Source organism: Natator depressus, chromosome 7 (genome assembly GCF_965152275.1).
Source record: "Natator depressus isolate rNatDep1 chromosome 7, rNatDep2.hap1, whole genome shotgun sequence".
Classification (NCBI taxonomy): Eukaryota; Metazoa; Chordata; order Testudines; family Cheloniidae; genus Natator; species Natator depressus.
In genome coordinates, this window is record NC_134240.1 from 88,483,884 (window position 1) to 88,511,645 (window position 27,762).

General features: G+C 39.0%; 1 protein-coding gene across 4 annotated transcripts in view; it reads right to left on the reverse strand.

Annotated features, from left to right (window-relative positions):
- Window positions 1–27,762, reverse strand: part of PRKG1 (protein kinase cGMP-dependent 1) — an 860,241-nt gene that overhangs the window by 603,359 nt on the left and 229,120 nt on the right. The gene's annotated exons all lie outside the window — the stretch shown is intronic.

Below are 27,762 nucleotides of genomic sequence, written 5' to 3' on the forward strand. Positions count from 1 at the left end.
CCCGTTCCTTCCCTCCCGCACAGCGCCAAAAGACTGCTACTGGCCACATTCTGGTGCGAACCCCGGCAGAAATCTGGGGTGAGGTGGCATATGACTTTGTGTGTTTCCCCTCCACACACACAAACGTTGCCTTGGGAAAATGGCGCCAGATACTAGGAGAGGCGGGTCTGTCCTGGGGGTCCAGCCAGGCATGGAGAGCACTGGGCAGGGAGGGTTGGGTTGGTCAGTCACTGTGTGTGTGTGTGCGCGCGCGCATGCGTGACGGGGGGGGGGGGGTGCGCGAGAGAGAGAGAGAGAGAGAGAGATTCAGACAGACAGTCAGCTCTCCCCATGTGAAACCTAAAGCCTTAAAGATAAAAAGGTAAATAAAAAGAATCCAACTATGCAGTATTTATTTTTAACGGGGGCTCATTCAACTTGATGTTAATTTGAACATTTGCACTTCATAGTTCTGATTGATTGCCGCTGAACTCGCTTGAATACAAGTAATTTTACCAGGTGTCCCGTATTCAGCATAGGGAAATATGGTCACCCTAACTGTACTGAATATAAGGAAACAGACTCTTAGAAAGTGTTACATGCAGCTTGCACTGTATTTTTGCAAAATTTTGGCTCTTCACAGTTTTATGTGGCACTATAAATTTATGCTTACAGCCTAGTGCATGGGAGGATGTGATCATGGGAATGATGAGCGCAGAATAATGCTAATACATAAAAAACCATTATCTGCTAATCAAACACATTTACAAAAAAATGATTTAAAACTTGCTTTCACTAACTATTCTTTTTAGCAGAGCATTTATTGGTGAAATCTGCATTTTTATAAGTGGTTTAGTGTTCTTTTCCTGTAGGGCTTTGTAGCAGATCTCATATAGAGCTCTGAAGTTGCATCTTAAGAAGTTTGTATTATTTAGACAAGATGTTCATGCTCTATTGAAAATGGGGGGAAATATCCTAAGATTTAGCATTACCACTATATAAAGAAGTTCTAATATTAACACTGCTATATCTTTTGAGCCCTCTCTATCATGCACTGCTCTTGTTCTTTCTGAAAATGCAGGCAAGAGGAAAATCCTATTTCCAATTACTGTGATCACTGCATCTGCTCATAAAGCAACTCTATTATCATCATTACCATGTAGTGAAAAGAACGGCCACTCGCAAAAAGCGTACAGTAGATATCACCATATGAAATTCTTTATGCTTCTTTAGCTTATTCTGCGTTTCCCTAAGTCCATGCTTTAAGTATTATTCTTTTTTCTGCCGAGGCTGAGTCAGTAACACAATAAAGAAAACATTCCACAGGATTTGTTAGAAATGGAATTGTACAAAATGTCTGCTAACAATACACTGCCTTGAACTTTCTATTTTTAAATAAATCAGTAACAATTTATCTTTTTGTTCTGGAGTTCCCTCTCCCCCACCAACCCGGTCTCTTTCAGCATCACCCATCAGCAAGTCCCCATCATGCCCTGTCATTCAATCTTTCTGTGACTTCCAAACCATAAAAGTGTTGATACCACCCTGTCTGCTATGAGGCCCCTTCTCCCTATTTTTTTTCCCCTTTGACGTGGTTGTTGACTCTCTCCATGCTTCACTCTTGCCTCGCTCTTTTACTGCAAGGTCTACCTACTGACCTCCAGCCTGGCTCATCCCCGCTCTCATGCTGTAGAAGGTGTCTGGTGAAAATCTCATGACCAGGCTGACTTCCTCCCTACAAATTCATTCTCTCTTCCTTTCTGTCTGCCATTTTGCTAGCTAAACAATTCTACTTCTTCAACCCAATTGAACCCCATGCTTATAATCCCAGCCACCCTTTCACCACCTCTGATTCACTCTTCAAACCCTCTGCACCTCCTGACTCCACTTCTCTCTCTGCATATGATCCTGCTGATTTCTTTCAAGAGAAAACTGACAATAGAATGACCTTCCCCCTTCCCTTCAGCTTGCCTTTCCTTCCCCTTCCTACAACCCAATCTTCCTTCTCCCTGTCAAAGATTAAGGAATTTCTCATCGAATCTCCTCCTCTATTCCCTCCACTTGCCCCAATGACCCCATCTTTTCCTGATTTCCCTTGTGTCCATTTTCATCCCCTCTTCTCTCTTCTCCTTAACCTCTCACTGTCCTCTGGTCCTTTCCCCTCACAATACAAACATGGGTTAGTCTCTTAAAAAACCCACCCTTTACCTCACTTGCCTCTCTAACTACCGCCCATTCTCACTTTCATCTCTAGGCTAATTGAATGCACTGTCTACAATCACTGTCTGCAGTTTCTCTCCTTCATCCTACAGCCTCTCCAATCTGGCTTTCAACCTTTGCATTACACTGAAACTATTCTCAAAAGTTTCTAATGATCTCTTCATAGCTAAAGCTCAGTACCAGTACTCTACCCTCATGCTCCTTAACTTGTCAGATGCCTTTGACAGGCTTGACATGGTTTTCATGATGATCTTCCACTGGCTCCCCTTTCTCTATTGCATCAAATATAAATGGCTTATATTCTCTTTCAAGGATCTTCATGGCCAATCCCCACCCTATCATCTCTCATTTGCTATCAAGCTGTCAGTGCTCATTTCTAATCAGCCCATGATGCCAGACTCCACTGTCTACTTGCCCATTTTTCTCCCATGCTGCTGCATACATTCAGCAGGTGCTTCTCATAAACATCTGAAAAGTTACTTCCTTATGCTCCTTCAAATACCTTCTCAAAAATCTCTCCTTCGCTGCGATACCTACAAAAAAAACTTTACGTTGGTGTACAGAGACCACTGCCTATCAATGCTGATCAATATTGTCATTGTTTCTTTGTAGCCTCCTGTCGGCATCCATTTGTTGTCTTTTGCCTCATACCTAGATCGCAAGTTCTTTGGGGCAGGGACTGTCTTTTTGTTCTGTGTTTGCACAGCACCAAGCACAGTGAGGTCCTGGTCCATGACTAGGGAGCCTAAGCACTATGATAATACTAATAGATGTTCATTTTACAATGGAATGACTGACTTAAAATATTAAGATTGGCACTGATTCCCTAGAAAGCCGTCCTCAGAAAAAGTAACAGGACTCTGCTCATTCAGCAACCTGGAACTTATTATATTCAAGAGTTAGAGCCATTGTACTATTCTGCAACATAAAAACCATAAGGACAGATCCTCAGCACTGCTGCTTCCCTTTGTACCACAGGTTTCTGGGCCTCCCTCGTCCAGCAAAACCCAATAAACCCAAATGAAATCAAAATGTAATTTAAGCCATTTCTGTCTATCCCAAGCTTGAGCTTTATCCCTGTTCCTTTCCCGGAACAGTAGCCACTATTTCAGGGACCCCCAGGCTAGCTGTGCTCCAGTAGTTTTGACATGATTCCTTTCCCAGAGAGAAGAAACCTTAGACTTCTTCTCTCCTAAAGCCTAGTCTATGACTACAGAGTTAGGTCAACATAAGGCAGCTTACATCAACCTAACTCTAAGTGTCTACACTAAAATGCAGCTCCCACTGATGTAACTCACCCACTACACCAAATTAATAACTCCACCACTGTGAGAGGCATAGCACTTAGATTGATGTAGTTAGGTCAACGCAGTGTCAGTGTAGACACTGCCTTGCTTACATCAACTGTTGCTGCTTTTCAGATATCATTCCACAATGCCCCACACTGACAGTTACATCCGTGCAAGTGCTCCTGGTGAGGATGTGTAGTGTGGACATGTAAAAGCGACACAATTACTGTGGTGGCTAACATTGATGTAACTTAGGTCGACTTAATTTTGTAGTGTACACTTGCCTTAAGTCTCCACCCTCCTGGATCTCTTCCTCTGAGCAAATTTATTTATGACGAAGGCCTAACTTGTGGATCTGATAACAAATTGAGGTGTGTAATCAGATGAACTAAGTGAGCCACAGGCTCACATTAACCCTTTGACTACCACTGTGGGACTTACATACCGCACCATATGCACATACTATACTCCAACACCTACAAAGTAGCAGCATTCTCTATTTACACGTCATTCAAGTCTTCTCCAAACAGGTTTGTAATAATAACACAAGAGGAACAACAGAATCCAAAGCTCTCCTTGACTTTTTCTGAATCCAGGTTTGATCTATATTAGCAGACTGTGACGTGTATTTTGCTGCACCACTGAAAATCTGTACACAGATCGCCTCAGATCATTTTCAGATCTCATGTTCTCTATTGTCCTCGATGAGAAGTTTGACTAAAAAGACAATGGGGTACTTTTGTTTATTTTTTGGAGCTCAGTGACCAGAACAAATAAAGCATTTAAAATAAAACTCCCTGTGTTCTTCAGCACACTTATTATAGGCAGCGCTAGTACTGAGATTTGACTTTCAGCACCACTGGTTGAGTTAAGAACTATGAGCCTGATTTCACTTCCACCAGCATAAATCAGAAGCAATTCTACTGAAGTCAAAGGACTAAAGAGTGGCATGAAACCAGCAAGAGATCATGCCCTATAAGTTAAAGTTTAGAGAATAATTTACAGTTTTTGCTCTGCCAGTGAACTAACAACTATTATTTGCATCTATAAGAAGACAGGAGGCATTTAGAATCAGACGGATCATGCAGTGTTCTGGTAGGTATCATGCAGTCCCAGAAGCAGCTGGATGTATAGTATTACTACTTACAATATTGTAATACCTTCACGAAAAAAAATGTTCCATGAATATTGTTCAAAAAAGTAAATATGAAGAGAAGCTGAGAAGAATATTCAATTTAAGTTAACATGTCTTTGAAGAGCATTAGGATGAGTCTAGAAAAGATGTTTCTTAGCCTTTGTTTTGAAAGCAAAGAACCACAGTTTGGTACGATCTTATTAAAGTATTGCTTTCACAGAGGAAAGGAAAGGCTCTTAATTGGATACTATTGCAAACCAATAAGAGACTTTGAAAACCCATTCTATTCCCATTGATGCATTGAGCAAGATCAGGCCTTTGTGTATTTATAAGCCTTGTGCTAATAAATTCCATATCTATCTACTGCTAAAGAACACAAGTTAAAGACAAGTATATGATTTCTGATAGAAGAAATGTGTGTTTTGGCAGACAGTTACATTTTTGAGGTAAGAGATAGGAAAAAACAGCAGAGAGAAATTCACAGCATTCCTTAAAGGTTTCTGTCTTGACAATAGCGACAGCCAGACATGAAATGAAATGGAAAATGTTTCATTGTATATAAAAAAAAAAAAAAAAAAAACACCAAGGCAGATCTGCCCCAGTAGTCGCTTGCACTCATCGAAAATGGTTTAAGAAAACTAGCCAAACGGAATATTTTAATTCGATGTATTTTATTTCTGTCTTCATCAAAGACCTTTTAGCTACTGAAAGTCTGCTGCTACAAGTGAAAAATGAACTTTGAAAGAAAAAGACATTGCTAGTCTAGGTTGTCCACACAAAATTATAAGTTGCATTAAAAAAATCCAACTGTCATGAACCAGGGCAAATGACAGATCATTGTCAATGAGAGACTGACAAGACACATTTCCAGACTGCTAACTGCTCTACAGTATTTGCTGAACCTAGGGAAGGTAGCTGAGTAAGAAATAAAGGAAGAGAATCATAAACAAGAACAATCATTTTAGCTGCAATACACACAAAGGATTTTGATTTCCAATAAATTTCTAGAAGGCTCAGCTGAAGAAAAAAGGAATAGAAGAAAAGTTAGCAAAATTTGTTGCTTCTACCATATTAAAAAAAAAAAAAGAGACACACAAAATACATTCTTTTTGTTTGTGGTCATGGCAAGTATTGCACTAGAAATAGATAATAATCCCACCATATTCCATTATAAACCAGAGTTCCCTTATACAAAATCTAAGATAAAGAATAGTTTAGTCATCCAGGGAAATATGAAATAAGAATATTTTCTGCAACTGTTCTGGCCAGGAATTCTTCATTAAGGAATGTTATTGTGATACTAAAGAGCAGATTTGAAATTGAGCTCTATTTGATCATGGTGTGCTATGGATTCATTTAGGATTTGTTGCAGTGTTATTAAAAGGAACCATGTCATACATAGCTAACTGTTTAAAGCACATTTATACTTTATTACTCTAGATTACTTTAAAAGTATAAAGATTCACTGTGATTTAAAGTTCAGGCTACTGCACAGAAACATACAGTGTCTAATTCAAACAAAACTACCAATGAGTGTGGTAGTATAATGTACAGTTATCAAGATGCCAGGATGAATACAAAACGGTACCTTAAAATTTACTTCACTTGCCTCTCAGGTGTTTTTATGTTCAGAATACATGAACATACTATGTTCCAGCAAAAATTATTTCAGAGCAAAGTACAGAAATGTAAAACAAATAAGCTTAACCAGTAGGATTCTGATGCCAGTGATTTAAACAAACAAAAATCCCAGGAAAGGTCATTATAACAACAGTGTTCTTAATTGATTCTGCAATTATTTTCAGAGATACCACTTTAGTCTGCTACTCGCACTCAAAAAACATGTATATAGGAGAATTGATAGTGTTTCCATTTTTAAAGGAAATAATTTTGCCTTATTTGATAAAGAAATATATTTCAAATAAGGCAAAATTAAAAAATAAGAACTAACAATTCTTACAGTCAGACCTGATCTGTATATTATAATGATGCCCCCTGAGAAACATTTACATTCAAGCCTATAATATTAAAATAAATTTACCAAAGAAATTTTGCACTGACCACTAGCTTCCAGGTTTTTAATTCATATGTTCTACAAACTTAACTTTAGGCATCATGTAATACAAGAATTTACACTGATGAATTAATATCACTAAACATGGTTACAGTCACTAAACCATCATATTTCAAATAGAATATAACTAAGAACAATCAATCAAAAAAGCAATTGGTAAGACAAAACTGCCTTGGACACTCTCATTAGGACCAGAGTAAGATGCAGAACTCAAATACTGTACCATTATTATTTAGGATTACATTTAATTTGCTAATTAATATCCCAGAGAGAGAGCCTCAACACTTTCTCCACACTAAACAAGACCTGCAATTTTCCAGATTATGGTGAATTCCACAGAAATGTATACATTCTGTATCTTCATCTGTATCTTATAAAACATAGAAATACTATGCATTTCAGTGGCTAGTTTGTCACCTAAAGTATTCTATTTCCCCACCCTTCTAAGATGTATTCATTGTCCAGCTAGGAGGCCAGGAATCACTGGATATGGTTTAATTAGGCTATAACTTTATCATCAACAGTCTGGGAGTACCCGGAAAATAAAAGTGTAGAGTGTAGGTAAATTCATGACCATTTCAATGTCTATCCTGGGGGCCTCCATCATCCCCCAGCCCTTTTCCATCCTGGTCCCCAGCCAACCCGTTGCTAGGACCTTACCACCCTTCCCCTCAAATGAGGGTTAAGGTAGCCTATAAAGAAGGGGGTGGGTTGGCTCACTGTTTTGCCAGTCATGGGAGCCCCTGTTTCTGCTCCTTGAACAAACACCTCCTTTAAAGTCCACCTTAATCCTCATTTGATTTATCTGATCACTCCTTATGAAGTACCTGCCCTGGACATCCATCCAATGCTTACATAATGAGTTGCAACATCATAACCTAACTTCTGTTCCATGCTTGTCCTAACACCCCCTGAACGTGCTGTGAGGAAGGTGCAACAAACTCCACTGTGCCTTGGCCAATCAGGCAGTGAAGGAAAAATTCTTTCAGGCTCCCCTCCCCCACCCAGAGAAAGGAGCAGTGAGCGCAGTGCCTATAGTGGAACCTGACCAAACTGGTATTTCGCCACTTCCAAGGGTGGGAGGCAGGATGCTGCTCCGCTTGGTCTGGGTGCGGGCTTTTCTCACCCTGCTTACTGCTATATATTCTCCCCTCCTTTCTAGGCAGGTAATGGGGTGGGAGTGGGGAAATGAGTCAGCATCCACATGCTGACCTGCTTTGTGGCTGCACCAGAGTCCATGCCTGTCTACTTCTTAAAGAGGTATATTCCTTCCCCCCGGCAAGCCAGACAATGTCCCCCCTCCCACCACTTAAAGTACGGTGCAGTCACTCAATTTAGAAAGCTATTTTGTTGGCACCTAGTGCATCTTATTTCACCCATATAATAACGCACAAGTATCTTGTCCCCAAAATACACTGTCTGACTGCTGACAGGTAAACTTGTCTATAAATTTATCACCCCAGAAATGCTGATCTGACCCACTCAACAAGATCCATGACTTCTCCCACCTCTCACATACCAGAACCCTTTTGAAATCTCACTGACACACAACCCAAGGAGGTGTGGGATGATGGAGAGGCTACAGCACTGGGATATAGGAGACCTGAATTCTATTTCTGGTTCTGCTGTTGAATGACCTTGAAAAAGTTATTTCACCTCTCTGTGTCTCTATCAGGCAGGTGGGGGTCATCAGCCATGGCAGGCAATCCACCTCGGAGAAGGAAAACTCTGATTTCAAACTAAGTGTTGGGCCTGGCCAGCTGGTTTGTAATAGTTATGCCAATCATACATGCTCTTACATGTCTGCACTGCTGAACACAGCTAATGGTGCAAAGTATTAGTGTATTTAGTAAAGAAGATAGACTGATCAAACAAAATTTTACACAGAGCTGGTGAGAAACCACAATTTCCATTACTCAGGAAATCCCAAAATTTTGAAAAAAACAATTATTCCAAATCAGAAGTGAAAGTTCAAATTTATCATGAAATTAAAATGAAAAAAAAATCAAAAAAGAGAAAGTAGGTGAGGTAATGTCTTTTTATTGGACCAACTTCTGTTACTGGAAAGCACAAGTTTCTGACTTTCACAGAGCTCTTCTTTAGGTCCGGTCTGGGGAAGGTAACCAATGTCCAAGCTAAATACAAGGTTGGACAGATTGTTAAGCATTAGGGGGTCACACATATTGTAGGAGACCACTTAAAATGAAGTGGTAATTATAACAATTTGTAAACACATCCTGGTGCCTGATAACCCTCCATTATCCTATGACTGCAGAAGTGTTATAGAGCCATAAAAGCAAGGTCTCTGTTAAGGCCATGGTTTTTAGTATTCAGCAGATTTTATGAATTTGAGTTCCAAGGCTTGTCTTTTGAAAGTGTTATGCATTTCCTTTGAGGATGAGAACTAAGAGGTCAGATATGGAGTCATCACTTTGGAAAAAGTGTTCACCCACAAGCAATAGTGTGTTATTGTCTTTGTGAATCTTTTCCAAACCCCTTCTTCTGCCTTCAGATAACCCCCTAACACGGCCAAGCTCATCAGCAGAAGGAAGCTCCCCATAGATCAGGCCCCACCAACTCAAAGCAGCACCGGACACTGCCAGAACAGATGCAAAACCTGCAAACACTTCTCCACTGCTACGATGACCAATACCCCCACAACACACCTTTCAAAATCCAAGGGTCCCACACATCCTTGTCACAATATATACCTCATCCACTGTATCAAGTGCCTCAATGATGTGGGTGAAACCAGACAATCTCTATGCTCTCAAATTAACTCACACAGAAAAATAAGACAAAAATACTATGACCTATGGACAAACATTTTTTCACAAAGTGATGACCCCATACAGGACTAGTCAGTTCTCATCCTCAAAGGAAACCTGCACAACATCTTCAAAAGACTAAATAAGTACTTGGGCAGCTAGCCTGGGCCACCACCCATGCTGCAGTGACTATCTACATTTAGCATGTTGGCTTGATCAAAGCAAGAGCAGGTACATCTACCCAAGATGGAAACTACACCTTCAACTACACTATAGATATACACAAAAAGCAAGAAATTCAAAGTTAGCATTGCATGGGCAATGATTTCACAAAAGCATATGCATGACCTGCATCATCTGGGCACTTTTACATCAAGGGTTAGAAAGTGCTTGCTCTAGCAACATTAAAGGGATACAGCCAATTAGTTTAGGCTCAACATCATTTGAGAGTTTCCTGTAATTAAAACCAACCAACCAAATGACCAATGAAAGCAGTCAGGAATGGTAAGGATCCTTGCAGGGCTAGTGGAATTTCAACCGAAGTCTATAAAACATAGTAAGAGTGCCATAATGATTCAATGACAAAGAAAGTATGACATATGCGACAAGATATTTAAAATTGCATTGATATACACTGATCCACAGTGTACACCGATCCATCCTTAAATCATACTTTGAACACTGCTGAAAGGATCTAAAAGCTTTGGTTCAAAATTGCATAGTAACCCATTATTTTCAGTTCATTGACAACAGACAGTAATGGCTCCAATATATTGGGAGTGTCTAATTAACGCAGTCACACATTGTGAAGGAACAATGCATACAGCCTTTCTAGGAAAAGGTGCAGATGCATTAAATTAAAAGTAAATGTTACACAGTCATGCTATTCACCTAGGAATATTAACTATAGTACTGCTAGCAGGTATCTCAGTAAACAATTATCTCTAACACCATATTTATTCTATTGCTCAATACATATTGTGATATCATCTCACTACTTCCTGCAAAATAATCTCATTTTCACTTCATGTTATTGTATATTTCATATTTCTGTATTTTTATTTGGTGTTTCATTGTGGAATGAACAGTTCCTCTTGTTTTTGTCACTGGAACCTATGTGATATCTTATAACTAAAATCTTGCCTTTTATTTAGTTTATGCTCAAGCACCAACTAAAGTCCTGTTACAAGTTAAACAGCATTTTCTAAGAGGCTATTTCATTTAGGTCCCAATCCTGCTCACACATACATGTTTACCTATTCTGCGATGAGTATTTGTACTGCTCATAGGAGTACAGTTAAATACATGTGTAAGGGTTTGCAGGATCAGGGCGTTAAAGCACAATGATTCCATATACCATTTTTACTAGAAAAATATTAATAGCATTTTTAATTTATTTTAATTTTTATCAGAAAGTTAAAACTTGATCCACTTTACTAGGACCATATGCCCAATGGAATTTGTCAACCAACTTTTATATAAAATATTGAGACTTTACAGGATTCACCAAATTCTAAAAATGCTCTGGAGAATTCATTAATATTTAGGGCTTAAACCAGTTGTTGGAATTAGTTCAATTCACTCCAGACTATCATCTTTTCATGGTTTTATTCTCAATTATGTTTTACTTATGATAGTTTATCTACTTATTTAAAATTAAAAATAGATACACTATACCAGAACACATGACAATTTTCCAGTGAAAGACATGGATGGCATCCTGGACTAGCCGAAGAGTTTTTACTTTTTGTAGTTTCAGTAGTCTATACCCTGAAGTTTACATACTGAATTCTATTATTTAGATGATACTGTTACTAAGATCAAGCTTTTTCCTGATTCTGTCTGCAAGGAAAGCATTCAAGCTGAGTTTTACACGATGTTACTCATCTGCAGACATGAACTGTTCATGAGTTTATAGTTTAGCTTTCATAGTTTAGCTTTCACAGGGTTTTAAAGACATAGCAGATGAAAAGTCAAGTTTTTCCATTAAAAATCTAAAGATATCTATTCTGTGAAATGGAAGAAACATATCTCACTGAATTCATTTGTCCAGATTAAACACTGCCCATGGCAACTGCTCCTGCAGAAATAAGAGGATGATTCACAGATTTCAGTCAGTAGAGAATGCCATATATTTTCCTCTGTGGATTGTTGCTTGAGGCATCTTTTCTTTTGCATGCACCAAAAACCCAAAAAACTGCATAACAAAACATTATAATTCAATGCTATAGTTAACTTGTAAAAATACACGTTATTTTCATCTGGGTCATATATAATTAAATGGCAAAAAACTTCATAAGCACAGAGTTAATGTTTCCCATTGTGCCTTTCTAAAACGAACATACCCAGGTAAGCTTAACTCTTCCCTCTTGGAGCTAGCAATAGCCATTGGCAATTATCTGCATGCACTCCAGCTGTATTCACGGTGTTAGCTGTAACTGTTTTGAATGGTCAGTGGGAAAGTGGTAGAGGTGTGCATGTGACTTGAGGAGATGGGACTAGTTTGAGGAGCGTCACAAAACTGTGGTTGTGTAATAAAAAAATCAAGGTTTGCACCCACCGCATGTGTGCAAGTGAAGGAAAGGGGATCCTGTGCACCTTGAGGAGCTACTGCAGAATTGTGTAGGTTGTTGCTGTAGCAAAGGGGGGAGAAAGGTAGTCTTGCCAAGGGAATTGTCAATAATGAGGTGGAATATGACAGTCTGTGAGTTTAACAATAGGTAAGGGAAAGAACAGGTTTAGATGGTATCCTGTGAGTAAATGTGAAGTGGTTGTTAAATTTCACAAGTGTAGTATTCTGGCAGGAGAGTAGGCTAAGGGCTTATCTATGCTTAAAAAGCTTCAGTGGGCCAGCTGTGCCACCGTAGTACTTCAGTGATGACACTACCTACACCGATGGGAGAGCCTCTCCCATTGACCTAGGTAATCCACTTCCTGAGAAGCGGTAGCTAGAACAAGGGGAGAATTCTCCCACCAAGCTCACACTTTGCACACCGGGGCTTAGATCAGTTTAACAGTTGGTCAGGAGTGTGACTCATGTGAAGGGGGTTGTCAGACCCTCCAGATTTTAGCAAACACAAAGAGGCAAAGAGCAAGGCACAAGCACACCTCAGTGTGCAGGGACCCCCAAATCCTAGCTCACATGACAGGGGCAGGGAGAGAGAGGCATCCTTCTCCCCCCCCCCGCCTCCCAATCCTGGCACACATGAAGGCAAGAAGTGAGACTCAAACTACCCCCAGAGTGGGGACCCAGCCAGATCCCAGCTCATGTGGGCGTAGGGCTCAGACCCTCCTGCATCCTGGCATGCAGACACAGAAGGAGATAATATGCGGCTGACAGGGTCCCCATCCCTTATTCTTCTCCAGTCTCCCGGCCACTCACCCCCATAATCTCTTCTCAGTGTCCCTCCAACTCCTCATAGACTTTAAGGTCAGAAGGGACCACCATGATTGTCTCGTCTGACCTCCTGCAAAATGCAGGCCACAGAATCTCACCCACCCACTCCTGTAATAAACTCCGAACCTATGTCTGAGCTATTGAAGTCCTCAAATCGTGGTTTAAAGACTTCAAGGTGCAGAGAATTCTCCAGCAGGTGACCTGTGCCTCTTGCTGCAGAGGAAGGCAAAAAACCTCCTGGGCCTCTGCCAATCTGCCCTGGAGGAAAATTTCTTCCTGACCCCAAACATGGTGATCAGTTAAACCCAGAGCATGTGGGCAAGACTCACCAGGCACACACCCAGGAAAGAATTCTCTGTAGTAACTCAGATCCCATCCCATCTAACATCCCATTATACGCCATTGGACATATTTACCACTAATAGTCAAAGATCAATTAATAGCCAAAATTAGGCTATCCCACCATACCATCCCCTCAATAAACTTATCAAGCTTAGTCTTGAAGCCAGATATGTTTTTTGCCCCCACTACTCCCTTTGGAAGGCTGTTCCAGAACTTCATTCCTCTGAAAGAAACCTTCATCTAATTTCAAGTCTAAACTTCCTGATGGCCAGTTTATATCCATTTGTTACAGTGTCCACATTGGTACTGAGCTTAAATCATTCCTCTCCCTCCCTGGTATTTATCCCTTTGATATATTTATAGAGAGCAATCATATCTCCCGTCAGCCTTCTTTTGGTTAGGCTAAACAAGCCAAGCTCTTTGAGTCTCCTTTCATGAGACAGGTTTTCCATTCCTCGGATCATCCTAGTAGCCCTTCTCTGTACCTGTTTCAGTTTTAATTCATCCTTCTTAAACAAGGGAGACCAGACAGAATGGACACAGTATTCCAGATGAGGTCTCACCAGTGCCTTGTATAACAGTACTAACACCTCCTTATCTCTACTGGAAATACCTTGCCTGATGCATCCAAAGACCGCATTAGCTTTTTTCACAGCCATATCACATTGGCAGCTCATAGTTATCCTGTAATCAACCAATACTCCGAGGTCCTTCTCCTCTTCTGTTACTTCCAACTGATGAGTCCCCAGCTTATAACAAAAATTCTTGTTATTAATCCCTAAATGCATGACCTTGCACTTTTCACTATTAAATTTCATCCTATTGCTATTACTCCAGTTTACAAGGTCATCCAGATCTTGATGTATGATATCCCGGTCCTTCTCTGTATTGGCAATACCTCCCAGCTTTGTGTCATCTGCAAACTTTATTAGCACACTCCCACTTTTTGTGCCAAGGTCAGTAATAAAAAGATTAAATAAGATTGGTCTCAAAACCGATCCCTGAGGAACTCCACTAGTAACCTCCTTCCAGCCTGACAGTTCACCTTTCAGTATGACCTGTTGTAGTCTCTCCTTTAACCAATTCCTTATCCACCTTTCAATTTCCATATTGATCCCCATCTTTTACAATTTAACTAATAATTCCCCATGTGGCACGGTATCAGATGCCTTACTGAAATAGAGGTAAATTAGATCCACTGTGTTTCCTTTGTCTAAAAAATCTGTTACCTTCTCAAAGAAGGAAATCAGGTTGGTTTGGCAGATCTATCTTTTGTAAAACCATGTTGTATTTTGTCCCAATTACCAGTGACCTCAATGTCCTTAACTACTTTCTCCTTCAAATTTTTTTCCAAGACCTTGCACTCCTCTACCACCCAGCCCCTCTTATCACCGTCCCCTTGATGCAGCCCCAAAGTCCTCTCACCCCTATTTTCCCACCCACAAAACTGTCCCTCCCTTTACAAGTCTTGTTTTTGTTGAGGAAAAAAAAAACCTCATTTCATTCCCCCCAAATAAATTCAGTAAAACCTTCCAAAAGCGACCACTCCTGGGGGTTAGCAAAAGTGGTCTCTTGTAAGAGGTGGTCTTTCTCCAAAGGTTTGCACAATAGAGAGAGTGGTGGTGTTCCATGGCCTCTGCAAGTAGTCACTTGTGACAGGTGGTCTCTTCAGAAGCGGTCACTAAGGCAGGTTTTACTGTTAATAAAAGCCTTACAGAATCAAGATTTCTGCAATATGCCTCTGAAACTTTGCCAAATTTCTACCCAAGGAGGGACAAAGACTACCTGCATGGGTCTGGTCCAAAGGACTACAGTGTAACCCCTTCACAGAACCAGCTGATATGGAACTTCGAAGACTAAAAACCCTGTTAACTCCTCTGTCCACACGTGTTCAGAGTAATTCATTAGGCATCTAAAAAGGTCCCCAAATCCCATCTTGCCTCACTGGCAAAGCAAACTCCTTTTCAAAGAACATTTAAATTTGATTTCCCTCAAAGGAATAGTGGGTACCATGCATTCTGTTGGGCTAATCCCTGAGCTCTGAGATGGTGGGGCAACAATCTGAGCCCTGTTCTGATCTGTATGCATCTGGGCGCAAAGAAGCATTGCCAGAATGTGTCAGCTTTAAGAAAACCTGATTTCTCTCCCAGGGGGCTGTATCTCAGGACCCTCTTGGTAAAATGATGGTACGTTTGGATAACTGACTGTACTTTGCTTCCCCATGAAAAAAAAAATCACTTTTAGGCAGAGACCAAGGCTACAAAATTTCAGCCTAACAGGTGCAGGTTTTAAAAAAATAGTTATGAACATTGAAAACAGAAGATTATAAACCAGTATAATCCTAGATTGTAGCAGGAATGGCAGCAACTATCACATATGTATATTCATGACAACAACACTATGCAAAAAGAAACGTTGTTACACTATGTTACAGCAAAACTGCCTTAAGGAAGTAATCTTGAACCCATGTGTGGGTGTGCAAGTCCTGAAATGCAGTGGTTACCACGAGTGAAACCCTGGTCCCACTGAAGTCAGTCTCAAAACTCCCAATGAGTTAAATGGGTCTAATATTTCTCCTTTATCAGGAAGAAGGACAGAGCATAGAGGAAAAAAATGCTATCTCCTGCACACTATAGAGGACTTCCAGGCCATTGCTTTGCCGATGACATCACTGAAGGGCATAAGGGGCTGTCATTGGGCCAGTGGCTCCCCTCACCAAAAACCAGTGGAGAAAAGATTTTGGTAATATGACATGGGACAGAGGAATAAAGAGATGAATCTTCTAGGATAGTCTTAATTCAGCTACTCCCATCAGCAAATGAAAAGGGAGCCAATGCAGTCTTGCTGTATCTGGTCTCAGTGGAGAATGAAGAGGAACATGAACACACACATGCCCCTTCCAGCCTCTTCTGCAACTGCAGGGGATCAGGAGAGAGGTCTCATCACCAATGCAGAGGTGAAGGAAAGGGAACATTTTGTCACAGGTCTTTTTCCGTTGAAACTTTTTAATAATTAAACTTTTTAAGAGGACAAAAGACTTCACAAGAAGTGAATTCCACTGAATTTATATTCAGGAAGAAGGATGACCTCTCCAGTCCTGAGTGGCATAGTTATGAGTAGATAATGATGACATCCCATCAAGTGAAGATAAAGTCGAAATCCTCAGTATAGCTATTACACCCAATGTATATAAATATGTAGTTTTACAACTGTCCTTTGATTTTATATGCCCTCAGAGAGGTAGCCAAAGATTTAAGCTGGAGCCACATGAGCTGACCCTTCAAAAACAATGTGGCCTGACAATGAGTAGAAGAGAAGAATAAATGAAAATGGGAAATAGAAAAGGGAGGGGATAGAATCTGACAAAAACATGACAAGAACTTTTTCTTAACCAACATAAAAGGTACCAAGAAACCCAACTACCAATTAAGTGTACCACATTATCTACCTTGTGCCCTTATTCTCAAGGACTAGTATGGCTGCAAACATTTTCTGCATACAAATTGAAAAGGGAACTCTCAAGTCTGATAGGACAAAATGCACGTGGTGTGTTTTGTTTGTTTTATAGCAGAGAAGGAGTAAATGCCCTTAGAACCCATTTAATTTTAGAGGACAATTAACTGAGGCCTGATTGGGGACTGCAAGCCCAATCAGGAATTCATAGGGTGTTCAATAAAGATGATAAAGACACTGGTTTCATAGTGAAGACATTGGAGATAGCAACTGGGTGTGACTCTATAGGGAATGTCAGAGTGAAGTATTTTCTCTTCTCTCCTCTAAAGTTTCTTATGCTGCACCTGTCCCACTGATTACCAACTTCTTCCTCATTGTATTTTCCCCCTTTCTTCTAGCCTGGACTATCTTTGGACAGCGGTGTTCACATGTATACATTTTAAACATTCATGATATAAACTGACGTGTTGCAGCTGCCAGGTGGAGTAAAAAAAAATAAATAAAAGGGAAGAGACAGATGGGAAACATAGGAGACAATGGATATGTGGAGGGGTAGGAATGTAGGAAGACAATGGACCAGAAGGAACACAGAACAGCACAAGGGCTGGACAGGTTTAGGAGAGGTAGCATGAAGCCATGCTCTCTAGTCCTAAAAAGGGGGAGACACGAGCCCCTCCCTTCAGCTCCAAACCAACAGTTTGCTAGAGACAAGAACCAGAAACTTATTTCTCTTATTCTTCATTGTAATCATGTGACCTTTCTCCATAGAAGAAAAAAGTGAACAACTTCTGGGACTCATACATTTGTTTCTGCTACTCTTTCAGGGAGAATTGAAGAGAAAACTAAATTTTTTAAAGAGAATACTTGACAGTTGTGCTGGCTAGTCATTACACAGAAACCCTTTTAGCCACATCTGCCTCCTCCCCCCCCCCCACCCCCCGAACATTAGGGCCAGGTTTTTTGAAGATATTTAGGTGTTCAAAGATGCAATGGAATTTTAAAAAGCATCTAGGGTTCCAGTGAGAGTTAGGGACCTAGGTCCTTTTGAAACTTGCACGAGGAGCCTATTTGCATCTTTAAATATCTAAATGCCTTTGAAAATCTGACCCTTAGTTTGCCTGAATGAAGTTTTGCTACATGGCAGCAGCTCAGTGCAACAGCATGTTGTTTTAGAACATTGCTAGTAAATACTGTTCAAAACATCCAATTCTATTTATTTTCTAAGCAAATAAGATTTTTACTTGGATAATTAGGTACATTATATTTAAAATGAACCTATCTCACACTAAGCTTTTTCAAAAGCACATGTTTATCGTCATTTTATGATCAACTGCATAAATAATTCAAATGAACAGAGGGTGCATAATAATAGGGAATGGAAAATTTGCCCTCTGACATAGATTTGAAGGGAAAGCAAGGTCAGCTAATTACACATGAAAGATGGAGCTATTTTCATGAGCTGCACAGTAGATGAGAATTGAACAAAGGTACAAAGATATGGTTTGAAAAAAAGCCATGTGACTTTCAGCATGCAAAGCAACAAGACTGGATCATCAGTTCTTATTCAAACCACATGTTCTTGCTCAAGAATTTGGCAAAGATCCTATTGTTTTTATTCAAACATATAAGAAATACATAATAGCAGCTTTTTAAGTCCTCTGGCTTAAACTATTTTGTGCCAGAATAAGATAATAATTTTGAAGTCTTCTTTGGATTCCTTGGTTTATTCACTGTAACAGCCACTTCACCTAATTCATAGGAAGAGCTTAATTTTTTTTTATCTGCCTCAAGCATGCATCACTGTGGGTATTGCCTGGCACAACTTAGGCAAACAAAATTGCTAAAGTAATATCCTTCTGTATTCACTGAACATTTGATTACAATATAAATAGGAAATTTGATTACTTTCACATTGAGGTTGCTTTGTACATTTAGAAGCTGTTCAAAAGTCATGATTTTTTAAATTCACTCATATATTAAAGAAATAAACATCAAGAGAATGGACAAAAATAGTCTATAGTCAAGGAGTTATGTAACTACTATTGAAGCCCATGGTGGGAACTAGCCTTAATGCAACCAAACAGGGAATTAAGAGGGGTTAAAGCCCCCCTCCACGCTCTTGCCAACTCTGTGCGTGCCTGAATTAGGGCAATCCAGGTCCAGGGTAGGTCCTCTGAAGAACACAGAAGGTGTGTTCCAAATGTTTTCCCCAAGGAAAGGAAAGATGGAGAATGAGTTCCACCCACACCTCTCCAGCAAAGTTAGCTGGAGGCCAATGGGAGTCAGTCAACTGCACTCTCTTTCATGGAAATCTGAGGTATAGAGGCTTGTGGGAGCTACCTCACCAGAATTTTCTCATTAACCTTATCCAGAAAGGAAAATTGCACTCAATGTTTACAAGAGCTTTCCCTGATTTTCCAAACAGAAACTTAAGATGCTTGATATTTTTGGTGGTTCTTGTGCCACTAGTAAAAATACGTATTTGATTCTTTACGAGGCTACTGATAATGAATCAGTGCTTCCCTTATGTGCTCAGTGGGAGGTGTGTTTGGATAAGCACTGCAGTCTCTTGTCTTAATGCGAGCAAATCAAATGTATTTCCTAGCCTCAAGTCATTGTTTTTCAAATCACAGATACGGACCCCCCCCGTCCAGGATGTCACAATAGGTCTCCAGAAGGGGGGTGAAGAAATCTTAGCAAAAGTGAGAACTTATTGTAAAAATTCCTGAAGGTAGATGTAGTCTATCTGAACTCTTGCAATTTTAACTGATTGCAAACAGGCAAGTTTTGCAACCAAATGCTAGTAGGAACCTACTAGCAATGATTTTCCTTGATGTCACTGATGACTAGAACTGCAGGGAAAAAATCATTAATTCTGTCATTTCACATAAGGATACTTTCTTCTATTTAACCATAATTTTGAAGGTACAATTGCTGAGTTTAAGTGTGCATTCCTTCCACATGCTGAGAACAGTACAGTCTCATAACTGTACATTAACTGTGCATTGTAACTGTCTGAAAGCCATAATCAAGTGTGCATCAGTATGGTTATTTGATTTGCTAATAACTACTGACATTTTCATAAGTATCGTGAGTGCTAGTTAAACAACATATACGGATTCTCTAGCCTTTAAAGGTGGATGATAGTGCTGCTTGAGAAGCACTGTCATCAGCTGATCCAGTATTCACAACTCTTTTAGTGATATCCGATGAATGCCCTCATAGTTTCATCATTTTGCTAAAATGTTTTTCAAATGGTATCATAATATGACCACTAACCAATTGTTTAAAAATTAATTACAAGTATACTAGATATATCTGGTGACCAAAGCTTTCAAATTAAGCAGAAATTTCAGCGAGGTAACAGGAAAAAAATTCTAAGTCGAAAAGAAAATTATGGGCTAAGTTAATTTATTAATGCACAAAACAGGTGTATTTTGTGAGTTAGTCATAGCCAAAGATGGATGCAAAAACAGAATTAAGACTCTGAAATGTACAAAGAATGAAACAAGAAATACATCGTTCGGGGTATAGTGTAAAAGGGCACCCAGAACATTACGCCTGACAAGGCCACCTTTTCAGTTACATGTCAAAGAGGTGAAAGGTAAAGCGTTCCAGAGTGGCAATTAGAGTCCATTTGCTTCATGCTTCACTGGCACAAGTTAAAATGCTTTGCCTCTTATAACTATTTTTAATGCCTTGCACCCAACTGCTAATTTACTCCATTATAAAGCAATACAACTTTTTTTGCCCAGTGTGTCTAAACAAAGGATTATGATCATTCTTCTGTGCCCAGTGTGGGTGGGGAGGACAGTCCGGGGGAGGGAGAGGAGGCAGTAGAGCAATATAGAGGTATATAGGATTGGGCTAAAGGCATGAGCCTGATTCGTTTCTCTTATGCACTTAGCCTACAAAAATAAAATGCAAACATGAATTTTACATAAAGAGCATTTACCACAACATTATCCAGTGAATCAAATCCACTACCATAGAAGTTCACGAAATTAAAAAGATTTCACGAACAAGTTAAAAACATGTCTTCTGGCTAAACTGTTCCTTTTTTCCAATTGCTGAGCATGAATCTTGCATAATGTGTGCAAAACTAGTTTTCTCCTTCACGGTAAGGCAACAATAAAGAAGAATGACAGAATAGACTGAGTGATGACAGATTAGATCAACTTCTTCATCTTGCCATAGAGGTTCCAATAAAATGCAGTGAACAGTGTATTAGAAAAACTGTTAACAGATGGTGACTTAACAATCAGAACAAGTGGTATCTAAATTAGACACCAGACCAGAATCAAACACATGTCATGTTACCAGCACAAGGAAAATAGTTCTGTTGAACAGAGAATGAGAGGAGAAGACAAAGTGATAGAGAAAGGAATAATGATAGGGGATAAAGAAAGAAGAGGAGAAAAAAATGTAGTGAGTAGATTATATAAATGAAAAGAGAATTTAAAATGCTCTGTTTAACAAACAAACAAACAATGAAAGATTTTACAAGTAAGGAGCAAAGAATCACTGGGAGGAACTGCACGGCCCTGGCGGGATAGCCTCAGAAACTTGGGGACTGATGAGGAGGATTTTATTGGGAAAAATTACTTTTTTTCTCATTGTTCAAAGAGAATGAGGAAAACACACCAGAAAGTGAGCCTGGCTATGGGAGTGTAACATTTTAAAGAGCACCAAAAATGCAGCTGTAAATGCAAAATAAATGTATTTGAGAGGGTAAGAGTTTCAAACACACAAGGGTATCAATTTGAAAAGGAATAGGGATCTTTGAAAAGCCTTATACCAAAGGAAATTAATGTGTTCTACGTATACATCAAGGCACCAATAAAAGCTGTAACCATTAACGCAAGAACTTAGAGTAAACATGGAGGGTGCAAATATTAGACAAAGCTTGAGGGGCCATGTGTCCTCATTTCAGCTTGAACATTATTACTATTTCCTCTACTTGACTCTTCTCTCCTCTTCTGGGTATTCTAGTGTTGAATATTTTCCACTGTCTACAGAAATACTAACAACATTAAAGTCACTAAGTTATCTCTTGTTTAAGTCTAACCCTAAAACATTTCACTTCGATGCATTTTAACTGATTTTTAACAAATTAATTTTAACCTAACTTTAATTTCAAAGCTGTTGTGAAGAGCTTTGTGATACTTCAGCAACTTAAGATGATATAAAGGTTTATGTGGCTGTTCCAAATGTTTCATTCTAAAACGGAACACACATCTCCTAATCTGTTCTGTTTCTTAGCTCTATCTATATGCCAGAAGGCAGCCACTCAGGAATAAAACACATTCTAAATTGATATGGCGTATTATCAAATCCACACAAAATATAAACAATATTTTATGATGGATTTTTTTCCTTCTACCTATTTGGAAGACTTTTTCAGAGGATATCCCTTATCTTATTTAATAATGGGAAAAGCTGATGTTTACAGATTTGTATTTATCATTTCAAAATGATATAAATGTATTTCAGAAGAGCCTTATAAAGGTGGCTCTTCTGAAATAAAAAACTGATACTATGCATGAGCAAAAAATATTTGGATGTCAGTCATTACCACACACAAGGAAACATGGGTGATTGTATACCCATACTGAAATGCATAACTGTACCTTGGAATCTCAACCTCAACCAACATGCAAAATCACATGCACCCAATTTGCTCTGCATAACAATAAAATTGTTGGCATCCAATCCACAACAATGAAAATATCCTGAGACACAAACATTTTAATAGGGAAAGGGCCGAACTGAGTCCTTGAATCATCATTGCAGCTTAGATATTGATTCTTCCACCTCTTACTCATATCAGTAAAAGTAGCGCCCTTTTTCTCCACGTTCCAACCCTGTGTTTTAAGCAGCACAGATCATTAGTGAGACAATGAGATACGGAAAACTCTCTTCTACAAAAAGAATTACTATTATTAGCTGTATTTCATCTTGGATCTTATCTACTTGTATTGTAACTGAAAAGCTGTCAAGCTGCTCCCCTTGAACAGAACACAAATCATCATTTTCATTGTTTAAACTGACAATACCGCACTCTTCTTTTCAGTTTTAGTGTTTCCTACCAAGGAAAATCTTCTAGATCTGAGAGTTGTAATTTGCTGTTTAAAATCCTGAATAAAATTTTACATAAAATTAACGCAGCCACTCATGGAAATTAGACTTTTTTTAAACAGAAATAGCTGGCTTTCAATTTATAGGCTTGTTAAAATTCTTTTTTATAGTATAACACAATTATGTATGGTAATTAACCTAACATTTCTGCTCAGTATAACTTTTTAAATTAGCTAAATGACAAAGAGCATATACATACTCTACAATATGTTCCTGATGGTTCTATCCTACACCTTATTTAAAATTTAGCATGCTGTTCTAAAACTATCAAATGTACACAGCTATTGTACAATACAATAGAAAAGGCACTTGTATTTATTAAGTACTGCTGTATTTTATAGATTAGAAACTACTGATCTGCAGATTAGTAAATTAGAAATACCTTTATCTTTGTGCAAAAATCCAGAACCACTATCATATAATCAGGCAAAGTGGATAGCGATAAATTACCATTGCCGTTGGAAAATAATCTTTTGTGCAATGTTTGGGAGAAAAAAACAACCCCTTTTTCTGTCTTGAAGTTTCTAAATGACACTTTGGCCCATGACTCTATAAACTTCCACAAATACTTCATTACCTGTGTATAGTAACATCTGAGTGAATACTTAAACTTTCACACTCAAATTTTGGAAACTATTTACAGCCTTCTACATTTTATTACTATTTTAAGAAACTATTGTTCTTACTGAATATATTAATACAAGATTTCTCCAGAACCTCTTAACCTACTTACCAAAACACGCACAAAGCCCTGCTTGAATGATTTCTTTCACTATATTACAAAAAATAAAAAATTCTTTCACTATATTACTCCCATCAGTGTTGTGCATACATGTACAACATATCACAGAGATCTTTCCAATTACTACCACCCAGAACAACAGAAGTATTGTCACAGGATATCCATGAATTTCAACGCTTTATAGAAAGGAGTCTAAACCAACAACCAAAATATGGATACTCCTGAACTTCAGGGTGTTTGAAATCAAGGGCTGAATGTTGTGTCTTTAGTCCATCTCTGAAGATTTGGGCCATACAGTTACTTGCGTGTCTATGTTTTTGCAGGACCAGGACCTAAGAATTTCCCAGACACAGATTTTGGAAAGATTTTGATAGTGTCTTTAATAGAGTTTCCAGTTTTGGTTGGACATATTCCTGGAGGTTTCATCACATGACAATCTTTAATTAAAGATTAATCTTCAATTCCTGGAGTCTCCAGGACAACCCTCTAGGATGGTCAACTCCAACCTTTAAGGTTTTACTAAAATAAAGTTGCTAGCCATCTGGTTGCAAAGATCTCTACAGTTTAGAAAGATGCACTAGTTTTTTAGTTTTTCCTCAGGGAGGGGATATGAGACACATGTGGGATGGACAGCTGCTTTAGTGGTGCTCATGGGAGAGAGCGGGAGTTTGAGTTTGCAGCCGAAACATGTTAAACAATAACATTAAAAGACTTGTGCTCTCCTCAGTCACTTTAATGAGGTGTCAACTTTGCAGTCTGTTTTAATTAATGCTGCTGACACAAATGTTTGTGTTTGTCCATGGGACATAGCTCATAGGAATAAGGTTGCTAGTTGTGAATAACAAAGTCAAATGTTCTTTGGAGTATTCAGATAATTGCTAGGCTTGCTACTGTCCTTATAATTGGTGTTTACAATGCTAGACTCCTACAGTGCAGTGTGTTAAATTATAAAACCGGACGCAACACCAGCAGCCAGAGTAATTTAATTTAATAAGCCAAGATATTTTAGCTACTGTTCCAACAGGCACATTTGGGAACTAGAGGTTGGATTCTATTACTGGAGAGAACTAGGCTGTGAAACTTGCTCCTTCTATCTATTTGCCTGCTGACTTGGACTGTGATTGCTCACCAATTTATAAAGGGTGGTTCAGGGAGTTACAGGGCGGGGAGCTGTCCACTGTAGGCAGTTGAATTTAGATCTTATACTGAATTTATACAATGCACTGAGTGCATTAAGAGAATCAGTACATAAAACTAACGATAAAAACAACAAAATGTTTGTGAATTAGACTTCTTGTACAAATGATAGAGGGTCATAAAATATGGGAAATAGAAAATACAGAAACCTATTGCAAAGCTTTGTCTAATTGTGGAGACAATCTCCTTATCAGCGAAAACAGGAATATATAAGAAAAGGAAAGGTAGGAAGGAAGCCCTTAGTGCCAGAATGTTTAAAAAACACCTAAGGTATTCTGCATACATTTGAATGTTTGCTGATTTTGTGCTGTGGGTTGACTGATCATATTTAATTATATCTGGCCATATTTGATATTTAGTTACATTTAAGTGCCAGTGTCATAAAAATAAAGGGAAGAGTAACCACCTTTCTGTATACAGTGCTATAAAATCCCTCCTGGCCAGAGGCAAAGTTCTCTTACCTGTAAAGGGTTAAGAAGCTCAGGTAACCTGGCTCGCAACTGACTAAAATGACCAATAAGGGGACAAGATACTTTCAAATCTGGGGGGTGGGGGTGGGGGAAGGCTTTGTCTGTCTCTGTGATGCCTCTGCTGGGGACAGATCAAGAAAGCAAGCAATCCAACTCCTACAGAGTTAGTAAGTAATCTAGCTAGAAAATGCATTATATTTTCTTTTGTTTTTGGCTTCTGACATTTGCTGTGCTAGAGGGAATGTGTATTCCTGTTCTAGTTTCTTTTTGTAACTTAAGGTTTTGCCTAGAGGGATCTCTATGTTTTGAATCTGACTGCCTGTGAGATTATTTTCCATTCTAATCCTGCAGAGTTGTTCTTTTATCTTTGTTTTGTTCTTCTAATAAAGTTCTATTTTTTTAAGAATCTGATTGGGTTTTTAGGCTCCTAAAAACCCAAGGCTGGTCTGTGCTCATCATGTTTATTCTCAAGCCTCCCCAGGGAAGGGGGTGTAAGGCTTGGGGGAAGACGTCTCCAAGTGGACTCTTCCCTAATTCATTGTTAAATCCCTTGATGGTGGCAGCGAACCCTCCAAGGGCAAAAAGATTTTGCCTTGGGGAAATTTTACCGTAAGCTGGTAGAAATAAGTTTAGGGGGTCTTTCATGTGAGTCCCCACAACTGTACCCTAGAGTTCAGAGTGGGGAGGGAACCCTGACAGCCAGATATATGTGAGCAGTAAGAAAATAAAAACATGAGATATTGGCTCTTTGTAAACACTTTAATAAGTAATTGGTGTACTATTCCAATCTCAAACAACATGGAAACAGAACTTGTGCAGATTTGTCACCTCACATTACTTGATAGTGATTTTCACTATCACAGCTTCACAACCTAACAAGTTTATGAGGAACTCACCTTTTTTCACTGCTGCCTGCCTGCACTATCATAATCAAAAGTAATCCACCCTGTTGATCACTCTTGTTGAAAATAAGAGTTTGAAAAGATAAACTTCAAAAGGAAACAGACCAAATACAAAACAGGTGCAGTGCTGTCTGCCTGTGTCTGCAACAATTTCAGTGCCTCTACTGCTGCTCATAGCTCTACTAAGCAGAATGCAGAGTGAAATCAATAAAACTCTTGTCTATTTCCTTTATTTTTCATATACTATCTATCCTGTGGGCAGCACTTAAACTGTCACAAACCATGTTAATCAACCAACTCTATCTACTTCAGCTTCATTAGTCCTAATAATAAATAATAATAATAACAACAACCACTAGCAAGTTCAGAATTAGAAAGGAACACTCAAAAATTAGGGTGTTCAGATGCAGGAATTTGGTTTGCACTCATCTCTACTTTAGTCTTCAAAGCACTTTACAATGAGTATTTAATTACACAGCAATCTGACTCTAGGAATACTGTATGACTATGCAGAAATTAGAGCATTGGATTCACACCACCACCAAATTGTATTATTGCTTGGTCAGTAGACAAAATCCTGTTTATCTGGACTGCATATAGAATGACCCCAACACCTTGTTTGCATTACTTTCATAGTAAGTGTGGATGAGCTTTCAAGTTGTCATATTCTTTACTAATGATATCTCATCTCTAACCAGCTGTTGACCTTTGCCTTGCTGGCAGAATAAGCCCTAGAAATGCCCAAAGAATAAAAGAAGTTCTTCATCAAGTCCATTTTACTGTGTCACCTTGTTAATTATGCTGTCATGCCTTGCACTCAGAATGGATAAACAAATCACATTAAGAGTTTGTGTCAGGCTCCCGTGCTCTCCAGACCACCACCATTGACTTTCAGATCGGAGGATCTGGGCCCAAATCCAACAGAATTCCAGGTTTCACCCATAGCTTTGCCATCCTCTCCGACAAATACTTTCAGTCATCTAAGAATCCTGAAGAACCAACATATTGTAGGCTGTGATCATTATAAAGGCTTATGAGAGTCAAGCACCTAGTTCCTTCCTAAAATTCAGTGGGATTTAGGCACCTATCTCCCCTGATTTATTTCCTGACACCACCTCGCACAGAGTAAAAGTTACCAAGAGCTTTGGGTTGAAAGAACCCCAGGTAACAGTAGGGATGGTCAGAATATAACCCAATGAGTAAGATTTGTACATTTGTTTTCATAGTGTAGGTTAATATTCAAGATCTAACAACAACATTTCAAATTGCTACATCCCAAAGCTGTAAGGAATTGAAATGTTAAAAATAAAAGCTTGTACGGATGCAAAGAAAACATTTTCCCCAGTTGCATGCAAAAAAAAAAAAAAAAAAAAAACACACACCACCCAAAAATTTTTAAAAAATTAAAAATATATATATTTTTTTTTTAAAAAAGGCATGTGCTGCGCCAGACCTTGGTTGAGCCTTGCTCAGCGAGATGAGATTTGGCAGGTCTGACAACAGATGTGTGCCTGAGGAGTTCACTTTGCGATGTAAATTGTCACCTGGTTTCAGCAATTACATTCAATATTGTTCATAACGGACACCACATTTGTCTGTTCATTATTTCAAAATTTAAGTATCTTTGCAACTTTGATTCTAGCAGGAAAGGAAAAT